This window comes from Chaetodon auriga, chromosome 16, assembly GCF_051107435.1.
Source record: "Chaetodon auriga isolate fChaAug3 chromosome 16, fChaAug3.hap1, whole genome shotgun sequence".
Taxonomy (NCBI): domain Eukaryota; kingdom Metazoa; phylum Chordata; class Actinopteri; order Chaetodontiformes; family Chaetodontidae; genus Chaetodon; species Chaetodon auriga.
The window spans coordinates 21,015,001-21,032,272 of NC_135089.1; the positions used below are offsets into that span (position 1 = coordinate 21,015,001).

The 17,272-nt window shown below is 44.0% G+C and overlaps 1 protein-coding gene across 3 annotated transcripts in view; it reads right to left on the reverse strand.

The window, feature by feature from the left end:
* The window catches only part of hoxb3a (homeobox B3a), a 40,115-nt gene that overhangs the window by 8,652 nt on the left and 14,191 nt on the right, over window positions 1–17,272 (reverse strand). Inside the window, exons 1-2 of one of the 3 annotated variants that reach the window (XM_076752311.1) lie at window positions 13,768–13,998; window positions 5,054–5,119 (exon numbers count right to left, since the gene is read on the reverse strand). The gene's annotated coding sequence lies outside the window, so the exon portion shown is untranslated. Of the gene's footprint in view, window positions 1–740; window positions 802–5,053; window positions 5,120–13,767; window positions 13,999–17,272 lie in introns of those variants that run through there. The other 2 variants (XM_076752312.1, XM_076752314.1) reach the window with 2 other exon arrangements.

The following is a 17,272-nucleotide window of genomic DNA, read 5'->3' on the forward strand; positions in this document are numbered from 1 at the left end:
TTTTATCCTGGGATATAAAATTACAAATGGCGCCTGCCATGAAGAGCTATGCAGGCAGGGAGACACACAGAGAATGCATTAACTTGGACAATCCACGTATTCCTTATCCCATTAACAGACAGTGAGAGAGAGAGAGAGAGGGGCCAATTATATGGAGCCAGCGCAGAAACAATAAAGGATTGGCCTGATCAGAGCTATTGTTGCTATGTTCATGGCCTCCATTTGGGCTAAAATCACCAAACAGTAAAGCCTTGGTGTGTGAATAAAATGACAGAATCTAAACATTTTAGTAGCCCAAGAATTGAGCAAAAATTAATGTCAGATATATTCAAAGTAACAAAAGGGAGGGCCGCGAGGAAGAAACGCCAGGGAGATGTGGATAATCCATAATAGAAAAATGGTCGGCCATTGCTTTGTAAATAAATAGCCATAAGAGAGGACAAGACATGGACAGAATAGGAGAAGACATGAGAGGAAAAAAAAAACCCCAGAAAGATTAAGGACAGAGATGGAAGGCCGAGAGAAGAAGGGGGGCTGCTTGCGGCGGGTAGCTACGGCAGCTTAAAGCATTGTGAACTCTTCTTGAACCGGGATTGAAGTCATACGGGCCATAAATCACTGAGCCAGCCACTCCGCCGTTCACAAACTGCACAGCGAACAAACACTCTCTGTATTTCTGGTTTGTTGTTGAGCTCGCGTACTATCGGCTGGCCTGCCTGCCTGCCGGTGATGCTCCTTACCTTCCTTAGCACCGGTGGTCCCGGTCCAGTCGGGCACGGACCCAGCAGCACCGCATCACAGTTTAGTCCTCGCACACGTTCACTAGGTAATCAATAACAATCATAAATAATTAAATAAATAACGAATCCGCTCGCGTTCTCTCCCGGTTTCCTCTCCTCCTCCTCCTCTCCTTCTCTCCTTCGCTCCTCTGGTGCTGTCTCGAGACTAGCACGGCTGCTCGCGACCACCACAACAACACCTCCTGGAGCCAGCGGCGGCAGCGGCAGCGGCAGAGCGGGCTGCGCGAGGGCGGCGAAGCGACCACCGTGTGGCATGAACGTCTGGCGGATGAGAGCCGGACGGACTCAAGACGCCGGTGGGGGGCTCGACACGGGCAAAATTAACGGACAGGCTTGGTATAAGCTACAGGCAGGCTAGCTAGCGCGCGAGCTGAACGAGCTTACCGGGAGCCTGCCTGCTGCCTGCTCGCGCCCCCCACCCCCCTCCACCTCCACCCTCCGCCCCAGCACCAGCGCTGCCTGCACCGCTGCTGGCTGATAACAATGGCCTCAAAATTCTTTCCTTTTAGCCTCTGTCGCTTACACAGCCAGCCAGTCCACCAGCCAGCCAGCCAGTCAGTCAGTCTCTGAGGAACAAGTCCGACAAATGTCACCCCATCGCATTTTTGGGTGGTTGTTCGTCCTTCTTTTTAATGTCCCTCTGTCTCTGGGTCTCCCGCCTCTCTCCCACCGCGTCCTCCTCTGTCTTGGGTCTGTGCTCCCGCCTCGCTTCGGTCTCCGGGAGGATGTAGGTGCTGCTCTTATTCCACACGGCTGGCAGCTGCAGTAAGAGCCTCCAGCAGCGGTTGTGGTGGTCTCATCCTAGAGGGTATTCTCACTCTGTTGTTGACTACAACACCGGGTAGCAGCAACGCGCACGAGGGTGTAACGGAGGAAATAACGGGGCTCGACTTGCGGACACGATGATTCTCCGATCAAACAGCTCAGCGTCACTCACAAATTATGCTAATTGAAGTGGCTGGAAGTGAAACGCACGCAGATATGTTAACCCTACAACCAGGTGGAGAAGCTGCTTCTCTCCGGACCTCCGTCTAACCCAGCTGTAGCCTAGCGAGCAAATGCTATTTTCACCAGGTTCCGTTTGGCCATTGCTAACTTTTACGCAAAAACAAAACAAACATCTTTCAGCGTTAATTTGTGGAATTCTTATTTTTGTCCTTAAAATTGTCCATCCATCTTTGCCCTGCTCCTCCTATTCTATTTATCGCGTTATGCTAGTAGGCCAAAACATCTTATATTGGACTCAAAGGCTGCAGGCTAAGTGTACTTGTTGGCTATGATATTGTGGAGGGTGAACAGGATAAGGACGGCGATAACAGGCTGACTCAATATCAGCCATACTTCCATTTTCCACTCAGGGGCTAGCTCTTCTTGTTGGCTAAGTTTGGCTATAAATCAGTTTAGTGTAGTAGCCTATTCGCTTGGCTGGGACCATAAAATTAAAATTCTGGGTACTTGTGCCTAAAGAAGCTAGCAATTCAACAAATGACCGAAAAAGAAAAGTTAAAATAAATAAATAATAAAGAAAAAATAATAATAATAAGGCGCATTAGTATTGCACACCTCATCTGAGAGCACTGTCATGAACAGGTTCAGGACGGATAGAAAGGCTAAAGCAAACAGCTGATAGCATCATCCAGTTCTTAGTTCATGATGCCTTCACTGTACACATATTTCTCTGTTGAATGGCAATGTTAAGTCTTATACATCAAATATCTCGTTCATGGCTGATAGTATTTAGATTTTTCACGTTGTTTTCTATCTTTACACCAAGTTCAACTGTCATGAGAACTGAAAATAAAGCATTTATTTGAAAGTGAATTATAATCAGTTGAACAGCCACATCCAACTTCAGTGAGTGGAGATATGTAGATTAGATGTTTGCTGCTCTTTTGAGAAGGAATGACTTCATTTTCACTGCAGGTTGCTTATCATTCATCTGTCTGTGGCAATTTGGTGAATTCGTATTTGGAGACATTTTGCAGCAACATGAGCAAACTGCTGCTCCCTTTCTTTCCCCTCACCCTACTTTTTCCAGGAAGTGCGATTTTTTTTAAATCACTGTTTTCACAGAGCCCCTCCTGCAGCTCATACCATGTCTCCCTGCAGAAACTAGACACTTCTGTATTGTTACCATTTCAACACCTCATCTCCCCCTTCTGCTGCTTATGCACAGAAAAGGGTAAATAAAAAGAAAAGGAAGCCGCGGTGGAAGCAGACTGACATACATGGTACAGACAACAGGAACAACATGAAGAAAAGGCTAAAAAGAACGATATGAGCAGCTCGACCAGCGCTGTGTGGCTGGAAGAGACGCTCAGGCCTCCAATCCTCCACTTCCAGGTCTTTTTAAAGAAAGAAAACAAGTGAGTCTGAGTTCTTCCCCGTGTTTTGATTGTAACACTCATGGGAGGAAGACTGGAGTGAAGTGCAGCAACATTTAAAGAAAGGGGTGAAGGTGGCTAAAAAAAGCTCAAAAGAGTGACAAGAAAACCCAGAAGGAAAGAGACACAGAGAGGCCAGAGCAGAATGGAAATGAAAATATGAAGGTGTCTGACGATGTTTTCATACCCCCCCTCCGCACTCACACACACCTACACACCCTCTCTCTCTCTGTGTCTCCAGAGCTCTCTCTCTCTCTTCTCTCTATTTTTATTATTCAGGACGCTACCCCTGTCGTTTATGGCTACGTAAGATTTATGAGTTTTCTCGCACCCAGCAGCGTGTGTGTGTGCGCGCGCGCCTGTGTGTGTGTGTGTGTGTGTGTAAACAGCCCAACTTTAAAACAGATAGCATTCGCTGTGGGCTGCTGAAATGAGAGGATGAGCTCTGTGTAGGTGGAAGGTGGGAGCCTGAAATGTGTCCATCTGCAAGTTTTCCTTCAAACCAGCCTTTGTGCGGACTGAAAGATGTAGCTGCTGCTGAAAAAGCTCATTACTCATTAACCAAACCGCTAATCAGCGATTTTTCTTTTTCCACTGAGCAACAGTGTGCATGCAGAGAGCTGCATGTGGAGAAATAAGCAGCGCGGAGTACATGTATGTATTGACTTGTAAAAGCACGCCGGTGCTTGTAAAGGATGGCAGTTATTCTTTATTTTCCTTGGATGGCAGACAAGCATCGACGGCTCCGTGTTTCGGATTGAGTCACGGATATTGAGTTTCACAACTGAAACTCTGTGCCCTGCAGAACCATGGAAATCCTCTCTCCATTTTTCCCCCTTTTTCCCCCAGGACTTCAGACATATAGGCCACTGAGGATGACACAAAGGAATTTCCTCCGACTCCGGGATTTAAAATCGTTTTTTACCCACTGTTTCATTGTCAAGGATTAAGCACTGGTCAGAAATGAAGGATGAAGAATAATGTGCAATGTTTGCTCCTTTGTGTGGACTAAATGAAAATAACTTGAACTGTGACCTGTGTTATGCTGCTGTTTGTGCTGGTTTCATTGCTCCTCTCATCCTCGCTAGTGTTAGCATTAGTGTCATTATTGCAGTTACGAAATGCTGTTTTAATAACTGTCTCATCAAATGATGAACCGACCCTGGTGTGTTTCCTGCGGCTGTAACCCGCGGCCATCACACTGCCCTTCACACCTCTGGATTATAGCTATTACATTAGCACGTGCCATAACGTTAGCTATAATACAGCGTTTACACACACACACACACACACACACACACACACACACACACACACACACACACACACACACACACACAGAGAGAGAGAATATTTCGCACGCGTTCGGCTGCACTTCTTTATAAATTTGAGTTCGTTTTGAAGGAAACGATGTGATTTTAAGTAAACTGTCTCTAACAATATCACCAACATCTTCCTGCAGCCTCCACATGAATTCAACTGCGCTTAATAAGCGTCATCGAAATGTAAACGTAGCCTGCGAAATAATGATAATAATAACACTAATAGTAATAATAATTATTGCTGTTATTTTAAGACAGTTTCTAAATACTTTTTCCTTAAAACAAATAAAAACAAATAAATAAAAAAACAAAACTGATGACCGCACATATTTTACAGGCGGGCTGAGCACATTTAATTGTCTGTATTTAGAAAATTCAGTTTACAATCACATAAGTGCTCTTACTGCAATTAGGAGCGTTTTAAACGAAATGGCCACATTCTCTGCGGCCTAAAAACGTGTCCATGGATTGCACTGCAAATACACAGACTGAAAACCTCGAACAGTGCACAGCATCGCAAAGAATCAAGTGAAACAGCGGGACTCACCGAAAGATTTCTTCTATTTCCCGATGCTTCGGAGGAAGAAAACGGCTTCCAGAAAGCTCCTAAGAACTGCAGGAGAAAGGGAGAGAGAGAGGGGGAGATGGAGGGAGGGGAAAAGATGGGAAAGAAAGAGATAGAGATATGCAATCAAAAGGTCTTGCTAAAATCCGATACAGAGCACAGACCTCTTGTAGTTTAATCGAACGGCTGGGACGGGAGCAGCCGCTGACAGGTATTGCTGACCTTAAATTATTCCCGGTGAAATCCCGGAATAAAAGTAATAAGAGCAGAGAGAAGGATGAAGGCTGGGTGGGAGTGATCTGAGATCTTATTGATTCTGGTTCTCACATTACACATCCTATTATATTTACCATGTTCTCTGTGTTTTAAAAACGGTGGAAATATCTGATCTGGGGTTGCATGCTGTTGGAAAAGTCTTTGACATTTAACGAGGGAAACTGGCGCTCCTTTCCAGAAAGAATCGAAATTATTATGAAATTCTGCATAAATAATTAGAAACAAGAATGTGGAACTAGAAAACAACACGTCTGTGTTCGAGGCTTTAAAAGTAGAAAAAATAATGACAGAAATCACTTGAGAACGTTAATACATAAATCGGAACATTAATATAATAATACATCAAGCACAAGGAGCTCTGACATAAATAGTCAATATCTAAAATAGAAAGGAATTACATGGGGTGCGTCTAAATCCTGATCCCATTAATCTAAATGGAAATTATCATAAAAACATCATTTTCAGCCCAGTGCGAAAACTCAACTTTAACACATATTAACTATTTGCATTAATAGTGAACAAATCTAAAGTAGTCGCAATAAGAATGACTTCAAAAAAAATAAAAAAATAAATAAAAAGTTGGAAATGTGTTGTGTGAAACGGCCCAACAAGGAGAAAAGAGAGAGAGAGAGAAGCAAACGCAGAGGAGAAGCGGCCCCATAAGGCGAACAGCTGTTTCCCAGCGGCTCCACATCCACGAAGCCCATAAATAACTTCAGCATCATTCCGAGAGAAAGCACACATCCCGGACAACATTCGGTGTTATTGCCGGCTGTCCTCGTGTGGGCTGAGCACCCAGAGCAGGAGAACTCATCCCGGCCGATCACACACACTCTCAGCGGTAGATACACATCCAGCATGCAGCATGCGGTGGGAAACACCGTTCAAAGGTCTATGGTAGAAATGCAGAATAGGATCCGGGACGGCAGGATGAGGAGCTGTCCGTATGTGGCTGCTGTATATTATTAAAGTGCTGGAATAAAATCTCTGGCCCGCACTGCTTCTGTTTCTGCTCCTGACAGCTTCTCCCAAACACATAAATCAAAAGCAAGCTCCCCCGACCTCCCCGTACCAGCCTACACCACCACCACCACCACCACCACCTCTACCACTACTCTCCTACTATTATAAACTTATTTTTTTGTTTCCGTCTATGCACTCACGCACATCTGTGGCTGCCGTCCATCCCCATCGCAGCAGCAGCCGGGTTTCCTCCCTGAGTCCCCCCCTCAGCCCCGAGGGTTAGTCGGAAATTAGGAGCAACGGAGCAGGAGTGGACTAGTCTAAAGTTGCCCAGAAAGTGATGCAGGGGCCGACTAGCTTAGCCAGCTAGCCTATAGGCCGAGACAAAGGGAGGAGGCCGCCTCCAGAACCCCAGAACAGCTGATGAGCCAAAATTTGAGTGGATGGGGAGGCAGAGGGAGAGAGGGGGACTTTCAGATGAAATCAGTGCTCCTGATCCTGAATCCAAATAAAAGAATGTAGAGGAGAGTTTCTCTCAGGTTGGATGAAGTGAAACTTTGAAATTAAGGATGGAGCAGAAACAGCAGCCACATCAGGGACAAAGGGCCTGCCCGTGCATCATTTCACAGAATGCGTTTTAAGGAAGTGAACAGCAGGTTTAGACTCCTGGGAGGTGACAGGATGACTGGGTGGATGGAAGAAAAACTTTAAGTGTCAAAGTACATTTACTTCAGTGAAGCCATTCTGTGGCCTACTTGAGAATGCTGAACTTCGGAAATGTTAGATTTTAACTTAATATACTGCTTTTATCTGACTGGTGTAGTTCCTCTGCAGGCTGCTCTTCTGTGCACTAATCTCTTTAAAGATAAACACTCTAAAAGGGATGCATTGCCAAAAGAGCTTACAGCTAACACTATTTCTCTTAGAATTTGGATGACCATTTTGCTTTTTTCAGTGGTGGAGGTGTATTTGTACTTATACAGCTATTTTGGATTCAGACCATGGGAGTGAGGATTTTTTGGCCGCTCCTGACTTTCAGACAGACTTTCAAAGGGCTATGTGAGGGCTAGTTTAAAGGGTAAGGTTAAAATTAGGTTCAGGTTAGGGTTTGGTTTGGGGTGAGCGTTGTTGAGTGTCCTCACAGGAATTAAAGTACACACAAGTGTGTGTGTGTGTGTGTAGGTGTGGGTGGGGGGTTATGATGATGTTGATGGATGGATGGATTGATGTTGCTGCTTTTCTGTTGCATCTCCATTTTTTTCACATGAGCTGAACAAACTTTATCTCTACACTCTGCTCTTATCTCTGCCTGGTCTGGTGGAGCTATCACCGACCTGCCTTAACTCTCTCTCTCTCTCTCTCTCTCTCTCTCTCTCTCACACACACACACACACACACACACACACACACACACACACACACACACACAGAACAGCTTTACTCACCACCTTTAGTAAAGTCTGCTATAAACAGCTGTGGTATTTCCAGATTAGCTTGACCTAAAAGTATATTTCCTGTCCTTCCACTTCTTTGACCTCATACAAAAGCAATAGAAACAACAACAAAAAAATACAACTACAACGCAACTACCCAAGTCCAGACCTCTCAGTATAAGTATCAGTGCTGTTCCTCTACAGACATGGTAAAAAAAAGTACCTTGTGGTATTAACACATGAGCTGAAAGCGCCCATGAAGCACACACACAGTGATATATTGCTGCACAGCTCTCAAAAAGTGACCTTTGACCTGGAGAAGCAGTAGCTCACTTCTTCAATAATCAACCCATGAGCAAAGTGCCCTACAATCCCATTTTCATGCACTACTTCATGATTTAATCCTCAAACCATTAAGCTTTTAAAAGACAGCGTTTAAATACAGGAAACACGTTTTAACTTTCAGTTAAAACCATTTTGTCGCTATTGGCGTGAAACTACAGGCAGCTGGTTACAGGCCAAGAGAAAATAAAACTGTCAGTCCTGAAAGGGATCTCTTTCAACTCCAACGCAAGCATATTGACAGTAAGTGTAAGATTTAATCATTAATAACAGGTTGATTGTTTTCTGTTTGCAGTGTTTTATATTAGAGTGGACAACACTGCTTTCAACCAGCACAGCTTAATGAGTGTGTGGTTTCCTCGCAGCCCATCATGTGAGTGCTGAAGGCCATGCTTTGTGGACGCTCGTTTGAAAATGGTATCATCCACCAACTGCAGATCATGTAGAAAACCTACAAATTCTTCTCAATTGATTCAGCCTTATTTAATCAGCTTAGAAGTATTATTAGATTAAGATGGACCTCTGGAGCTATTTGCAGTATCCGCTGAATTAAAGAACAACTTTAAAATACCCTGGCCTCAAACAACCTATCTGTTGAACACATCCCCCCCCATGTGTATCCAATTTCTGGGTTTGACTGGCTTTACTGCAACATCAGTAGGCTTCTGGCCTCTTACATTCTTGTCAAATGATGTCCATGGTTAGAATTTCTTTCACTTTGGAGGATTTATCTGGTTTCCTTTCCCAGAAGCTGAACTCTCTGTTTTGGTCTCACTTCAATGGCAAAAAAAAAAAGTGATATAAGGAAACCTGTTTAGAGCACATTTGCTGTTTAGAGTCACCTCGGTTTACATATGCAAACATTTACACATTTTAAACACAGATGTTTACATATTAGCGGTCTGACATCAGGTGACCTTTTATTTATTTTTTTTTTATTTGCACTTTTTGTCTCATCCTACATTTTACAATCAATAAAAGTCTGGTTTTACATTATTTTTACACTGACAACCCATTTAAAACCCAGAGAGTACATGTGCTTTTAATTGACTTGTTAAAAGTTGAAAAAAAAAAAAAAAAAAAAAAAAGTACAATACCTGTGCTTAACTGAGTGTCTCTAGAGGTTTTGACCCTTTCGGGCCAACAGAGCAGCCACTGCCATCACCAGTGGATTCCCCAAAGAGCAGTAAATATCCATGTTTCTTTTGACAAACGGACATTTTTCATCAGGTCCATCTGAAGCGTTCCTTGAAGTGTAATGAGGTTGAACGGTCGTGCAGAAGCATCGCTAACACCATGCCACAGCCACACCAAATGGGCGAGCAACGACAGACTGCAACACATTTCATCTCCACCCCTCCTCCTTTGGGTGGGTGACACACAAGTTTCAACACTGCACTTCAGAGACAAACTGAGAGAGACGCACACCTTACATGTTCCTTCCAGTCTGTTTAATTAAAGAGTGGATGAAGAGTTTTGTTGCCCACGCACAGTTACCTATACTCAGTTATCAGTTAGGTACGCCTGTACAACTCAAAGCAACAGCAATAAACCATGTTTGGAACCATAAGGCCAAACTCAAATCAAACAACTTCCATGCACTGACATAACCCACAACACAATCAAATCTATTTATTCTTCATTGGTCTTATTGCATTATAAAGGTTTATGGAATGAATCCACATGCATTCATGAGGAACACTGTGAGCACAGATTGCAGGCTACACATTTCACAACCAGTCTAAATTACATAACCTCCATGGGTGTGTATGACCATGTTACTAAAGAACTGCCATTTCTCAGTTACATCTACCAGCTTTGCATCTTTTGTACACCAGAGTGAGAACTGAGGCACGTTAGAGGAAATGCCAGCGTCTGCTGTTTCAGTATGCATCCCCTCATTTCGAGAACAAACTCTTCTTATTCGGATTTCATTGTAAAATCTGACCTATCCTTCTACTTATAACGTCTGCTGCTATTGGCTGTCGACACATAACTGAGCCATTACCCTCATCCTGTGTACAAAAGATCTGTTTAAGCAGCAGGCTTTGCTGAAGAGGACAAATCAATTCATGGCCTCAGAAGAGGGATCATGCACAAACTTACCAACAATCAGAGCTGAACTTACATTTTAGCCAATCATTAAGAAGAGGTAGACAGAGGGTGAAATTAAAATGATTTATTTGCATCATATTTGTTATTTAGTGGACCAAAACCTAACTTTAGCCATAATCACTTACTCAATATGTTACATTCTATTGTGCTATCTTGTCTTATATTGAAGCTACTCTTGCCCACTGATTTCAGCCGACTGTCCCTCCTCTCTTGCTGCAGGCAGGGTGACCCATCTCCCTGAAGGGCTCGCCCCTGTGTCCACAACAGTCCTGAATCAGAAACGCATGTCATCAGCGCCTTCCTTTAACAGGGAGTTAATCTTTATCAAAGATGCTAATCTTTAACCTCTAGCTCAAAGAAAGCCCTGACGCTGAGAGAGAGAGAGAGAGAGAGAGAGAGAGAGAGAGAGAGAGAGAGAGAGAGAAAGAGAGAGAGAGAGAGCATGAGTGTGGTTGGGGGTGGTTCAGAGGAAGGTGGGGTGTGGGGGTCACATTGCCCTTTCTGCTCCTGGGCCATGAAAAGTGCCAAGCTCACCAAGTCTGTCAGGCATTGGAAGAACAGGGATGAATGTGACTGCTTGTGTGTGTGTGTGTGTGTGTGTGTGTGTGTGTGTGTGTGTGTGTGTGTGTGTGAGGTGTGTGTGAGGTGTGTGAGTGTGCTCAGACTGGTGGATGAAATAGCAAAAGAAAAGGTTTATAGAGGGCAAGTTTCATTTCTGGCTGGAGACCAATGTTAAAATAAAGTTGATAAAATGGTTTTAAATATCAAATTCTATTCTCAAAGCTGAGACTGTGTCAGCATTGTTTGTTCTCACACCTAAATGCTGTCATGCCTTCAAGGGGTTTCTGAATTATTAACCAGTACCAAAGGGTATATTTGGTTTGCGTGTTCTACAATAAAAGCCTGTATTTATTAGAATTTAAAGAAAGTGGACTGGTGGGTGAAGGATGTGACCCTAAACCCCCAAAACAGCTCTCACTGGGCTTCAGGAGGATGTTTCAAAACTTTGCCCTGTCCGTGTTTAATTCTTAGAATGTATTAAGAATAGTGGCAAGTTCCCCATGTTAGTAAGTGCAGCCCCCTGCACAAGTCCCACTGGTTTCTGTGGATTCCTGAGGTTTACAGCAGGATGGTTGTTGCTTGTGGCTGACTTCTGAAAGCCACTTCAGTCCAGTGACAGAGCATGTTTTTCAGGGATTTTGTCATTGTGTATGCAGTTTCCTGACCTATGGTTGATGCTGAATTTCAGGACATGCAGCGACTGTGGCTGCCTTTTGGTCAGAAATGACAATTTCCTGCAGTCTTCCCAGGGACTCATAGCACTCAGTGATATGCATCTATAGTAATTTGTGGTTTGGCATTGCCTTAAAAATGGATTTTCCTAAGTTGTTATTATATAGCTTTGAGGCCTCATTACGCTGAGTGTTGAACAACCTGCACCAGTACAACAGGCCCGTATCCATTTCCTAACAACATGCTCCTCTTATGACACACGGATCAGAAAAAGAAGTCAGTGATTGTAATATAATCAGGCCACTTGGCCCAGCAGCAGACAGGCCTGCTATTAAGCCTGTTACAGCAGGAGAAAGCGGCTGCATGGATCTCGGCCAGACCTGTCAGCCTTTATACACTGCGACAGCGTTAGGCGTGCTTGCCCCCACTATTTTACTCTGATTGGTGTTTTGCCCATAGCTTGTCAGTGATGTATGAAAAAATCAATTAAATCACAGCTGTGTTGGAGTTGCTGTGGGTTTTTCGTGACTTTAAAGCCTCAATACCCGGAAGTGAGCAAAAAACCGCCAAGGTCAAGGAAGCTTCCAGAGGAGCTGCCCAACTATTACTTGATATGATGTACAAACAGTACAGGGCAGCGGCTCCCAACCCTGTTTGGCTTGTAAAACCCTGAAATGAAGAAATGGCTTCTAGAGACCCCTAATCACAGCTAATGTAGACATGATTAGTGAACAGTTCAAAAAAGAGGGATTTCAACCTCTCACATTATTTCATTTAGATGATTCTTGGTATCATCCTGCACTCATAAGAACAAAGCAAAAACAAATGAAACTAACCCCTTAGATTTAGGCTTCATACACATAACTAACACTAACTGCTAGAAGTGATCCTGCAACATTTGTCCAATCAGGAACAGATTGTCCTTCTATCCCCCCCTCCCCCCCCCTTTTTTTTTTTTTTTTTTAGTATAAGGTAACCATGGGAAGATAAGATCAAGTATGTGATAATTTTAATGATTTATTATTTGACCTTCTTAGTTTTTTTTAAATGCCCAAAAGGTCAAATGTCCATAATATCCTTTTTTGTGATAGATGCTTTTGCTAAACAGATCTGAGGATATAAGCTGGACCATATGTACAGAGACGGGAAATAACCTGCTTAAGATGAAACCCATGCATTTCTGTACACAAATGAAAGATTGAAAAAAAAAAAAGAAAAAGTAAATTTTGAATACTTAAATTTTGTCCCCTGCCAACAAAGGAATCAACAGTATTAAGTGTCTGATTTGTATAATTACATTTAATGCATATATATCTCTTGTATTCTGTCATTCGGCCCATGCATAGCATGATTCTATTCCTGTTCGGCTTATGGTGGTTTAATACCCCTCACATCTCCCATTAAATGGACCCAATGCTACATCTAGCTGTTACAAGAAACCCCACACATTAGTCAAGATACGGGTGGATTAGGATCATTATGGAATAAAATTCAGTTTGTAATAATTCAAACTGAAGTAGCTTCATTACACATTTATTTATCACCACTTTGCCTGCTTTTGCTTATTTCTGGTTAGAGGAGAAATCTGTTTTTGTAAGACCATTTGTGGAGTTGTTGTGTGTTGGGGGGAGGCAGGGAAGGATATGACAATTTGTGGATAGGGGAGAGGAAAAGAAAGAGAGGGGGCGGCTTCTTGAGTAAGCAATCTTTTCACACTATCATAAATCACAGCGTGGCTAACATGCATCTTCTTTCTCTACACCTAGCCGTCAGGTCCTTATTCACTACGACTCATTCTCCCTGTTTCGCGCGCACACACACACACACACACACATCTCTCTGTCCAAATCGCACTTCATTCTGCCAGTAAACTTATTTTAAAATGACGAGAGAGAGAGAGAGAGAGAGAGAGAGAGAGAGAGAGAGAGAGAGAGAGAGAGAGAAAGAAAGAAAGAGACAGGCAGAGCATGGCTAGGCGCCCCTTTCGCCTCCTTGTCTGTTACCTATTCTGAGGCATCTGTCTTCAGCTGCCTTCAAACACACACAAGCAAGCGCACGCGCGCACACATGCACGAGCACGCGCTCACACACACACACACACACACACACACACACACACACACACACACACACACACACACACACAGAAAAAAGTTTTTGGCTAGCAATGGAGCTTGAACGCGGGCACACCCCGGATGCCTCTGCGAGTTCGAGAGAGACCACGGTCACACAACAGATAATTAATGACATGTCGAGCGGCGGAGCGCGTGGAATGGGGACGCATCGGGAACACACACCGGGACACTGAGCGAGAAGCATCCCGGCAGACCTTACCTGCGCTCTCTCGGCGTGTCTCTCCTCCTGGATCTCCTGCTGGTGTTGTGTTTTTTGTTTTTTCCCCTGGATGCAGTCTGTTTTGGACACGGATGGACACAACGGCTGGAGTAAAGAAAACCACAGAATCCCTTGTTGGAAAACCTTGGACGTCTTTTTCCCTGATTGCGACTGCTGCGTAATTACGCACAGTCGCTCTGACAGTTTGGCGTTTCTTTCTTTCTTTCTTTCTTTTTTTTTTTTTTTAACGTGTACTGGAATCCAGAATAGTACTAAAACAATATTTATGCCAATTAAGCACGTCGTTTAAACCGTCCTGTTGCGTGCTGTTATAATACTGGTGTATCTATCAGAACGCCTCTGAAACAGAACGTAAAGGAGACGCTCAGCGTTTGCGTGCCCGGTGTGGGAAAAGCCATAAATCTGTAAGTGGCTCTGCCATAAATCTCCAACAATCAAGCCTACCTACAACACACAAGCTGGCGGGGACTGCTCGGTCTGGGGCTCGCGGTGATACTTTACCCTAAAAAACCCACCGCGTGCGCGCGCTCACCCCCCCTCCGCCTGTGCTGCAGAATTCCCCGTATAGCGGGCCGGTGCGTGCCTGGCCAGCACCACATTCAGGGCTCGCGCGTTTCTTGTCCTGAAGCCTTACACTATCTACCGGCACGAGAGCAAACAGTGGGGTACGGCGCGAGCTCCGCTGGGCCCACCGTATGCTGAGCGAGCCTCCAAAATAAAACGGTTTCCTCTGCCAGAGCCTTTCTGGACTGAGCGTGACGCTGTATTCCCTGGGCTCCCCTCCTCTGTCTCTACCTCTCTCTACCTCTTTCTTTCCTCTTCTTTATCCTCCGTTCTCTCAGTTCACCAACAGAGAGGAGCAGAGTCCTCCCAGTCTCTTCCTCCTCACTTTCCTTGCTTCTTTCCTTCCTAAAGGCTGGTATCTTTTGGTTCAAGCTCGCCTGAACTCACCAAAACACACATCGTCGTTACTGTGCTGTTGCTTTGCTAACTGGTAGCCGCTAACCGTCCTTGCTGACCAGTAACTCTTGCGGAGAGTCTAGATTTGTGTCTAAAATACTTTTTAATTGGTCAATTGATTATCTGCGGGACAATGAAGACTATCACAGATAACAAAGCTCCCTTCCACTCCCTCGCTCCATTTCCGCCTCTCCGCCGCCGTTTCTCCCAGCTAGGACCACTGGCTTGTTCGTCCTGACTTTCCTGCCGGATTGACACCGTGAACTGTTCTTGAACCTGGCTACGGACTGACAGCTAGAGACTAGGGAGCCGGGAAGGAGGAGGGGGGGTTCTGGTTCTAGTTCCTGTCCAATAAGTGAGTCTGGTTGAGGTGCGCCATGGGGTTAGCGAGGTTCAGCGTGACCTGCCTGTCCGTCCTGCCAGCGCCAGGGCCAGATGTTGGTTATTACATGGAGTCAAACTGAGAGCGATCAGAGGAGAGGAAGAGGGAGAAGAAGGTTGAGAGAGGGGAGGAAGAGCAGAAATTCCGCTGTGATTTGACCTGCACGTCCACACAGGGAACTGCGTCCGCCGCGTTTGGCTTCTTTATGCACTCAGTAGCCTGCCCGATTGGGCGAATTGCAGTCAAAATCGTGAAATGCTCATACGGTATGTAAGAAAACAATGTTTAAAAAACATTAATCCAAACGCAAGCAAAGAGATTTCACTTTTAATTTCAAATTTAGGTAAGCAGTGAATGGAATCGACCTAACTATTTGTGTAACCTGCTAAAGCAGATGGCAGGACGACTGTTTCATTATAGGGCAGTTAGGCCGACGCTCTTTAGGTGCAGGAAGCACAATATTGCCAACAAAATTACACTCTGTTTGGAACTGGATATTAACCGCAGCATTGACAGAAATTATTATGATAGTCAAATGCATATGCCAGCCAATCACAGAGATATGATCTTTTAACGTTTTGGACACCTACTGCATTCTTTATTTCTGAAGCCTTTTGAGCGGCCCTGTCTTCACGGCATTGACTGGTATTCACGGGTACAATTAGACATTAATCTGAAACTGATGCAGATTCTACTTTCTCCCTCTCTCTCTCCATCTCTGTGTGTATTTATGTTATCTACCCACTCGTATAGACATGCCTTCACTGCCACACACACGCACGCACGCACGCACGCAGGCGCACACGCACACACGAGAGCGAGAGAGATAAGGCGAGGAGGGCGAAGAAAGAGAGAGAGAGAGAGAGAGAGAAGTTCAATTACACGAAAGCAAAGCCGTTATTTTTAGTTTGTGCCCGCTATGATAAAAGAAAGAGAAGGCAGAGGGGAAAAACCTCGCGTCTGTTCTCCTCGCGTGGAGACATTTCCGGCTCTTCAGCTCGGTCTTTCTTATCGCTCTCGTGCATGCCGGCCCGGCTGAAGAGGAAAAAAACAGCGCAGCTCGCGGGCTCTGGATACGGTTTCAGCCGATCATTTTTCACGCGCTTTGAATCACTGCCCTCGCGCAGGCGATTATAAATTAGCGCGTGGCTTCTTATTGATTTATTTCCGAACGGGTAATCATCTCCTCGCAAGGAAGAGCCCCGGAAGTACCTGGCGTATGGAGCAAGGGACTGGATATCTGCTTTTTAAGAGATAAGGCAATTTAGACTATGGGTTAATAATAATAATAATAATAATAATAATAATAATAATAATAATAATAATAATAATAATAATAATAATAATAATATACTGCCAATAATAATAATAATGGCATGCTGTTGTTCTGTTATAATAAATCATGGCATAAGGTCTCAAAAATGCCTCCCTTGTAATAGTTGTTTAAAGCACATGTTAGCGTGTTTTGTTAACATTATTTCCCGCACACTTAAATCTTTGGCTCGTTAACCTCCAGCGGCTGCAGATTTATGAGGGCGAGCGGTCGTCTGATTTATGTTTGACTGTTGTCGAAGAATCCCTGCTCCATTCCCATTTTCAAACCCAACTGCTTTCATTGCTCCCATGGTTTTTGCCTTGTCAGTTCAATTCGGGGAGAAATTAAACCAGTTTTGACTGCAAGCGACTATTATAGCCTACATGTAAAACCTTAATGTTAAATTAACTCCACGCAGTAACAGTAAGCACCAGCCTTATCTTAAGGATATTGAAGGATATGGATATTATATTTTCAGTGCCTGGAGTGCTGTTCGTTTGTTGGATTTATTTTCACTGTTAAAAGGCCTCTTTTTTCTTTCTTTCTTTCTTTTTTCTGTTCTTTTTTCTTTCTTTCTTTTTTTTTTTTTTTTTTTTTTTTTTTTTAGAGCGCTTTAACTGGAATATTCACACAGCAGCCTACATACCGTGCATTTGATCTTTTTCTGTATTAAGCCTTTGAGTCAATAGTGAATCATGTTTAATGAGAGTGTTACCGTGTTGGAGTAGATGCTTTTTAAAAAAATCGAAGACATTTTCCCTCCATTTACCGGAATGGTCGCTCGACGCATTACGAATATTTTTTTTGCGTGGGAAAAGAAGAAGAAG